Source organism: Eretmochelys imbricata, chromosome 12 (assembly GCF_965152235.1).
Source record: "Eretmochelys imbricata isolate rEreImb1 chromosome 12, rEreImb1.hap1, whole genome shotgun sequence".
In the NCBI taxonomy this organism is placed as follows: Eukaryota; Metazoa; Chordata; order Testudines; family Cheloniidae; genus Eretmochelys; species Eretmochelys imbricata.
Window position 1 is genome coordinate 2914817 of NC_135583.1, and position 8498 is coordinate 2923314.

The following is an 8498-nucleotide window of genomic DNA, read 5'->3' on the forward strand; positions in this document are numbered from 1 at the left end:
CGCAGCTCCCTCAGCGCCTCAGCTCCCCAGTGAGTCCAGGGTAAAGGCCAGGAGGACCCGCTGAGGACACTGGAGTTTTGCAGCGGTGCCCCAGGGCAGCAGCCCCTGCCTCCCCCCCACCCCCTCCAAGGGTTGCGCCTTTTGGGGTCTCCATGCCGCAGCGCGCACCCCATGTATCCGCCACACCGATAGTTCTTTCTCCGGGGGCTTCCTCTTTGCCGCCCTGTCAGCAGCCAAGGATTAATTCCTATCCCTCTAGCAGCTCGCCCAACCCTGGTTTGTCTAGCCCAGTTTCCTACCACAGTAGGAGCCAGACATTAGTGTTTCAGGGTCCTTTAAAACAATTGCCTTGTGGTGAAAATAATCTGGTTACAATTCATGCCCCTTGAACACCAGGGACCTTAAAAATTTAGTGAAGGAATTTCCTAATCATAGAATGTCAGGGTTGGAAGGGACCTCCGGAGGTCTAGTCCAACCCCCTGCTCAAAGCAGGACCAATCCCCAACTAAATCATCCCAGCCAGGGCTTTGTCAAGCCTGATCTTAAAAACTTCTAAGGAAGGAGATTCCACCACCTCCCTAGGTAACGCATTCCAGTGTTTCACCACCCCCCTAGTGAAAAAGTTTTTCCTAATATCCAACCTAAATCTCCCCCATTGCTACTTGAGACCATTACTCCTTGTCCTGTCCTCTTCTACCACTGAGAATATCTAGAACCATCCTCTCTGGAACTACCTCTCAGATAGTTGAAAGCAGCTATCAAATCCCCCCTCATTCTTCTCTTCTGCAGACTAAACAATCCCAGTTCCCTCAGCCTCTCCTCATAAGTCATGTGTGTTAGGATATAGATATTCAGGCCTGTCTGTAAAGGCCTATACTCTAAGAATTTAGGTGTATTCTTATCACTTGGCTAATTATAGAGGTATAAAAGAAGAATCAAAATCACTGTCTGCTGGTGTAAGGGCCTTCTCTTACTGTGACAGTCTGAGGCCCTGTTCTTAGGCTAAGGCCTTTGGCTAAGCAGCAAAGGCAGCCATAAGCTGGGAAGCGAACGGTCACATCCTCACATTCCAAACTAGTCACACTGAAATAAGGTGCTATTCGGCTGTTAGGAATACAATCCTGTCCTGATAATTCCTATCACCTCCAGAGAAAGGGAAGTGCCTAGAAAATGTAAAAGGAAACTTAGTTTGATAGCATCCTGTCTGGCAAGAACTCACTTATCTATAGCTGGGATGTGAAATCCTCACTTCTGTATTGTCTTGTCATTATAGTTCCCACTTTGCTATTGTTTGTCTGTATAATCTCTGTCTGGTTCTGTGATTGTTCCTGTCTGCTGTATAATTAATTTTGCTGGGTGTAAACTAATTAAGGTGGTGGGATATAATTGGTTACATAATCATGTTACAATATGTTAGGATTGGTTAGTTAAATTTCAGGAAAATGATTGGTTAAGGTATAGCTAAGCAGAACTCAAGTTTTACTATATAATCTGTAGTCAATGAGGAAGTGACTGGGTGGGGGTGGACATGTGGGTGTATGAGATGGGAACAGGGAATGGGGGTAAGAAAATTGGAATCATGTTTTGCTAAAGGGGGAGATGGGAACAAGGAATGGGGGTAAGGAAGTTGGAATCATGTTTGGCTAAGGGTAGGAATGGGAACAGGGACACAGGTGTAAGGCTCTGTGGTGTCAGAGCTGGGAAGGAGGATACTAAGGAAGGAAACTGGAATCATGCTTGCTGGAAGTTCACCCCAATAAACATCGAATTGTTTGCACCTTTGGACTTTGGGTATTGTTGCTCTCTGTTCATGTGAGAAGGACCAGGGAAGTAAGTGGGTGAAGGAATAAGCCCTCTAACAATGTGTTCCAGACCCCTAATCATTTTTGTTGCCCTTCGCTGGACTCTCTCCAATTTATCTACATCCTTCTTGTAGTGTGGGGCCCAAAACTGGACACAGTACTCCAGATGAGGCCTCACCAATGTCGAATAGAGGGGAACGATCACGTCCCTCGATCTGCTGGCCATGCCCCTACTTATACATCCCAAAATGCCATTGGCCTTCTTGGCAACAAGGGCACACTGTTGACTCACATCCAGTTCTCGTCCACTGTCACCCCTAGGTCCTTTTCCGCAGAACTGCTGCCTAGCCATTCGGTCCCTAGTCTGTAGCGGTGCATAGGATTCTTCTGTCCTAAGTGCAGGACTCTGCACTGTTCCTTGTTGAACCTCATCAGATTTCTTTTGGCCCAATCCTCCAATTTGTCTAGGTCCCTCTGTATCCTATCCCTACCTGCCACCGTATCTACCACTCCTCCTAGTTTAGTATCATCTGCAAATTTGCTGAGAGTGCAATCCACACCATCCTCCAGATCATTTATGAAGATATTGAACAAAACCGGCCCCAGGACCGACCCTTGGGGCACTCCACTTGACACTGGCTGCCAACTAGACATGGAGCCATTGATCACTACCCGTTGAGCCCGACAATCTAGCCAACTTTCCATCCACCCTATAGTGCATTCATCCAGCCCATACTTCTTTAACTTGCTGACAAGAATACTGTGGGAGACCGTGTCGAAAGCTTTGCGAAAGTCAAGAAACAATACATCCACTGCTTTCCCTTCATCCACAGAACCAGTAATCTCATCATAGAAGGTGATTAGATTAGTCAGGCATGACCTTCCCTTGGTGAATCCATGCTGACTGTTCGTGATCACTTTCCTCTCCTCTAAGTGCTTCAGAATAGATTCCTTGAGGACCTGATCCATGATTTTTCCGGGGACTGAGGTGAGGCTGACTGGCCTGTAGTTCCCAGGATCCTCCTCCTTCCCTTTTTTAAAGATTGGCACTGCATTAGCCTTTTTCCAGTCATCCGGGACTTCCCCCATTCACCACGAGTTATCAAAGATAATGGCCAATGGCTCTGCAATCACAGCCGCCAATTCCTTTAGCGCTCTTGGATGCAACGCATCTGGCCCCATGGACTTGTGCACGTCCAGCTTTTCTAAATAGTCCCTAACCACCTCTTTCTCCACAGAGGGCTGGCCTCCTACTCCCCATGCTGTGTTGCCCAGCGCAGCAGTCTGGAAGCTGACCTTGTTCGTGAAGACAGAGGCAAAGAAAGCATTGAGTACATTAGCTTTTTCCACATCCTCTGTCATTAGGTTGCCTCCCTCATTCAGTAAGGGGCCCACACTTTCCTTGGCTTTCTTCTTGTTGCCAACATACCTGAAGAAACCCTTCTTGTTACTCTTAATGTTAGAGGAGCCAGAAAAGTTTAGAAAGGAGCTCTGGACAGTAATTCAGTGTTTCAATCTACCATGGGCAGATGTTAACCAACTCTTGCGAGTAGTTCTGCTTCAAAAAAGGTTCAACAATGACTAATTGCTCAGGCCCAGTGGCCCGGTTCTGACCCCAAATCTGGAGATGCCCTGAGGCTAAAAATCGCCTCTTGGGCGCCATTCCGGAGGTCTGCCCTATTAAAACGGATTGGACAAAGATCAATAACTGTAAACAGAACAAAGACAAATCCCCGACCGATTTTCTAAATAGACTAACTAAGGTATTTGAACAACATTTGGGAATTGCCCAGCCTGCCACCAAGCCAGAGAGGCAGTGGGGGCTGCCTTTGTTCAAGAACTCTTACCAAAGGTTCAGCAGCAGTTAAGGGTATCTGCACTGGCTGACAAACTAAACCTGTTTCTGAATTGGTGACAGTTGCCAACCATTGTACAGCTTGCGTAGAGCAGAAAAAAGAAAGTTCTGAAACAAAACTCTTGGCCTTGCAGTTGCAAATTTATCAATATAGAGGCTGTGGGGCAATGAGGGGTGAATGAGGACAAGGTCAGGGGAGAGGGAGAGGTCCCTCATATCCTACCTCAACAGGGAACACTGCAGGCCACGTTTGTGGCCAGGAGGGACACTGGAGAAATGAATGCGCAAACCAAGCACCTCAAAATCTTCCACCCCCTTTCCCAAACCCTGAAGCGGCTCCTTCTCCCCCACAGAACAATTCTTATTAGAACAGCCTGAGGGAACGTAACTGCATCATGAATCCTTTCATTCCTATTAATCGAAAAGGCCCACATGTAAATTGTGAAATTGCAGGACAATCTGTTGCTTATCTTGTGGACACTGAAGCTAGCAAATTGGCCTTAAGATCTTTAGAATTTCCCTCTGTTCCCTTGTCATATTAATGCCATTGATATTTCAAACCAACCTGTTCCACATCCTATCACAAAACCCGGTTCTGTTTTCCTGGGACCCATTTCTGATCAAGATGCCTTTTTACTCAGCCCATCCTCTCCTTTTAATTTGTTGGAACGGGATCTGTTGTAAAAAGAAAAGGAGTACTTGTGGCACCTTAGAGACTAACTAATTTATTTGAGCATAAGCTTTCGTGAGCTAGAGCTCACTTCATCTGTACTTTCCACAGTATGCATCTGATGAAGTGAGCTGTAGCTCATGAAAGCTTATGCTCAAATAAATCTGTTGGTCTCTAAGGTGCCACAAGTACTCCTTTTCTTTTTGCGAATACAGACTGACGCGGCTGTTACTCTGGGATCTGTTGTGTAAATTAGGCTGTACTATCTATTGCACACCAGATGGCGTATTCCTACAAGGTCCTAATGAGAATACCAATCTGGTGCTAGCTACACTGCACACAACAGGTTTCAGAGTAGCAGCCGTGTTAGTCTGTATTCGCAAAAAGAAAAGGAGGACTTGTGGCACCTTAGAGACTAACCAATTTATTTGAGCATAAGCTTTTGTGAGCTACAGCTCACTTCATCGGATGCATTCAGTGGAAAATACAGTGGGGAGATTTATATACCTAGAGAACATGAAACAATGGGTGTTACCATACACACTGTAATGAGAGTGATCAGGTAAGGTGAGCTATTACCAGCAGGAGAGTGGGCGGGGCGGGGGGAACCTTTTGTAGTGATAATCAAGGTGGGCCATTTCCAGCAGTTGACAAAAATATGTGAGGAACCGCGGGGGGGCGGGGGAATAAACATGGGGAAATAGTTTTACTTTGTGTAATGACCCATCCACTCCCAGTCTTTATTCAAGGAGTCTGTTTTTGAAGGTTTTTTTGTTGAAGAATTACCACTTTTAGGTCTGTAATCGAGTGACCAAAGACACTGAAGTGTTCTCCGACTGGTTTTTGAATGTTATAATTCTTGACGTCTGATTTGTGTCCATTTATTCTTTTACGTAGAGACTGTCCAGTTTGGCCAATGTACATGGCAGAGGGGCATTGCTAGCACATGATAACATATATTACACTGGTAGATGTACAGGTGAACGAGCCTCTGATAGTGTGGCTGATGTGATTAGGCCCTATGATGGTGTCCCCTGAATAGATATGTGGGCACAATTGGCAATGGGCTTTGTTGCAAGGATAGGTTCCTGGGTTAGTGGTTCTGTGGTGTGGTATGTGGTTGCTGGTGAGTATTTGCTTCAGGTTGTGGGGCTGTCTGTAAGCAAGGACTGGCCTGTCTCCCAAGATCTGTGAGAGTGATGGGTCGTCCTTCAGGATAGGTTGTAGATCCTTGATGATGCGTTGGAGAGGTTTTAGTTGGGGGCTGAAGGTGATGGCTGGTGGCGTTCTGTTATTTTCTTTGTTGGGCCTGTTTTGTAGTAGGTGACTTCTGGGTACTCTTCTGGCTCTATCAATCTGTTTCTTCACTTTAGCAGGTGGGTATTGTAGTTGTAAGAATGCTTGATAGAGATCTTGTAGGTGTTTGTTTCTGTCTGAGGGGTTGGAGCAAATGCGGTTGTATCGCAGAGCTTGGCTGTAGACAATGGATCGTGTGGTGTGGTCTGGATGAAAGCTGGAGGCATGTAGGTAGGCATAGCGGTCAGTAGGTTTCCGGTATAAGGTGGTGTTTATGTGACCATCGCTTATTAGCACGGTAGTGTCCAGGAAGTGGATCTCTTGCGTGGACTGGTCCAGGCTGAGGTTGATGGTGGGGTGGAAATTGTTGAAATCATGGTGGAGTTCTTCAAGGGCTTCTTTTCCATGGGTCCAGATGATGAAGATGTCATCAATGTAGCGCAAGTAGAGTAGGGGCATCCGATGAAGTAAGCTGTAGCTCACGAAAGCTCATGCTCAAATAAATTTGTTAGTCTCTAAGGTGCCACAAGTCCTCCTTTTCTTTTCACACAACAGAGTCAGCCTGACCATGTGCAGCTTTCAGCCCTGATCTTGTTCACTTGTTGTCACAAGTGCCCTCTTATCTTTGGTCTAGGCATGCAAACGAAGTGGGGCAGATCCAAACAGCCTAACCAGTTGAGATTTTTGTTCATCCTTCTAAATCACTTCCAAGGGTATCACAATACCGATTGCGCCCTGAAACAGAGGAGGGAATAGCTCCAGTAATGGATTCCTTGTTACAGCAGGGTATTATTGTTCCTAGTACTAGTTCTTGTAATACACCTATTTTCCCTGTAAATAAACCAGGGAAAAAAACCCATCGGTTTGTTCAAGATCTACGCATGGTTAATGCTGTTGTCTTGCCATCTTTTCCAGTGGTTCCTAATCCAGCTACTATTCTTTCTTGTATTCCCCCCACAGCCACTCACTTTACTGTTGTGGACCTTTGCTCAGCTTTCTTTTCCATTCCCATTCATCCTGATAGCCAATATTTGTTTGACTTTACCTATAAAGGGCTCCAATACACCTAGACTCGCTTACCCCGAGGGTATACTGAATCTCCATCCCTGTTTTCCCAGATCTTAAAGAAGGATTTGGACAATGTGGTCTTTCCAGGAAAATCTGTACTCATACAATATGTGAATAATCTTTTGTTGGCCTCCCCTTCCATTGAATCTTGTAAAACTGATACTTTGGTTCTTCTGACAGCTCTTGCTGCCAAGGATCATAAGGCATCTCAGAAAAAACTCCAGCTGTGCCAACCCAAAGTTCATTACCTTGGTCATGATATTTCACCTGGCACTCGCCACTTAGCAGATGCTCACATTACAGCTATTTTAAACATGCCTAGGCCTGTCACTATTTCTCAAATGCAAACCTTCCTTGGTAGGACTGGGTACTACAGACAGTGGATTTTGGGTTATGTGACAGTAATTAAGTCATTGCAGGAGCGGATTAAGTCAGGCACCCCCAAGCCGCATCCATGATCCCCAGAGGCTGAACAAGCCTTTGTGACCCATTAAACAAGCCCTTTCCAGTGCCCTGGCCCTTGGGCTTCCTGATTATGCTAAACCATTCCTTCTTTTCTGTCACAAGCATAATGGGTTTGCCTTGGCTGTACTAACGCAAAAACACAGAAATAAACGCTGTCCTCTTGCTTATTACAGTACTACCCTAGACGCTGTGGCAGCTGGATTTCCTGCCTGTCTTCGAGTTGTAGCTGCAGCCGCCCTTTCTGTGCAATTATCTAAATCCATAGTCTTAGGATCGCCATTTACTGTCACTGTACCTCATGGGGTGGCAGCTCTGCTCTTGAAATCTAAGACACAACATCTGTCTACTTCCCGCCTCACTAAATATGAACTTGTGTTGCTGTCTTCATCTCATATTACCTTGGCTCACTGTCCCATTCTAAATCCTGCCTCTCTATTGCCTGGGCTGGAGGACGGGGAGCCATATGACTGCGTAGCTGTGATGTCTCTCCTTACCAGTCCAAAAAAAAAAAAAATCTTCTGGATGTGCCTTTGCAGAATCCTGATCTCATTTATTTTGTAGATGGCTTGTGCTTGCAGGATTCTAAGGTAAATTTGTATGCTATATGTTCCTTGTATTCTCTTATTGAACGTGCCTTCCTTCCTTCTGTGTTTTCAGCCCAGGTTGCTAAGCTTATTGCCTTGACCCAAGCCTGTATTTTAGCTCAGGATCAAACAGTTACTATTTATACAAATTCTTGCTATGCCTTTGAAGTGGTACATAATTATGGTTTACTTTGAAAGTACAGGGGTTTTCTTACATCCACTGGTTCTCCTAAGAATAGTCTGTATGTATCTGCTCTTTTGGATGTCCTTTTATTGCCCAAAGCGGTTGCTATTGTTAAATGTACAGCTCACCAGACCCCTCATGATAAAGTTACATGTGAAAATGCCCTCAGGCTGCGTACACTTGTGCCTTGATTGAGCAGCCTCCGCTAGCTTCCCTTGAAGATCTTGCCAAGATCCAGGAGGCGGAATCAGAGGCTGAAAAATGTTCTTGGATGCTGCTGGGTGCATTTTACACCCTGATCACCTTTGGCGTTCCCTGAACGGTCGCCTGGTTGCGCGTCAGGTGCTCTTGCCCTATTTTGCTCCCATGTACCACGGAGCAGCGCAAGTAAGCAAATGGGGGATGGTTGCTGCAGTTAAAAGGCACTGGCGTGCACCAGGTTTTTCTTTTATAGCACACCACTGCTGTCAACAATGTATGATTTGCCAGCAGCACAATGTTGGTAAAGCTGTTGCTGGTAAAGTTGATCACCTCCCTGGAGACCTTTTGTAAATATTCAAATTGATTTTATTCA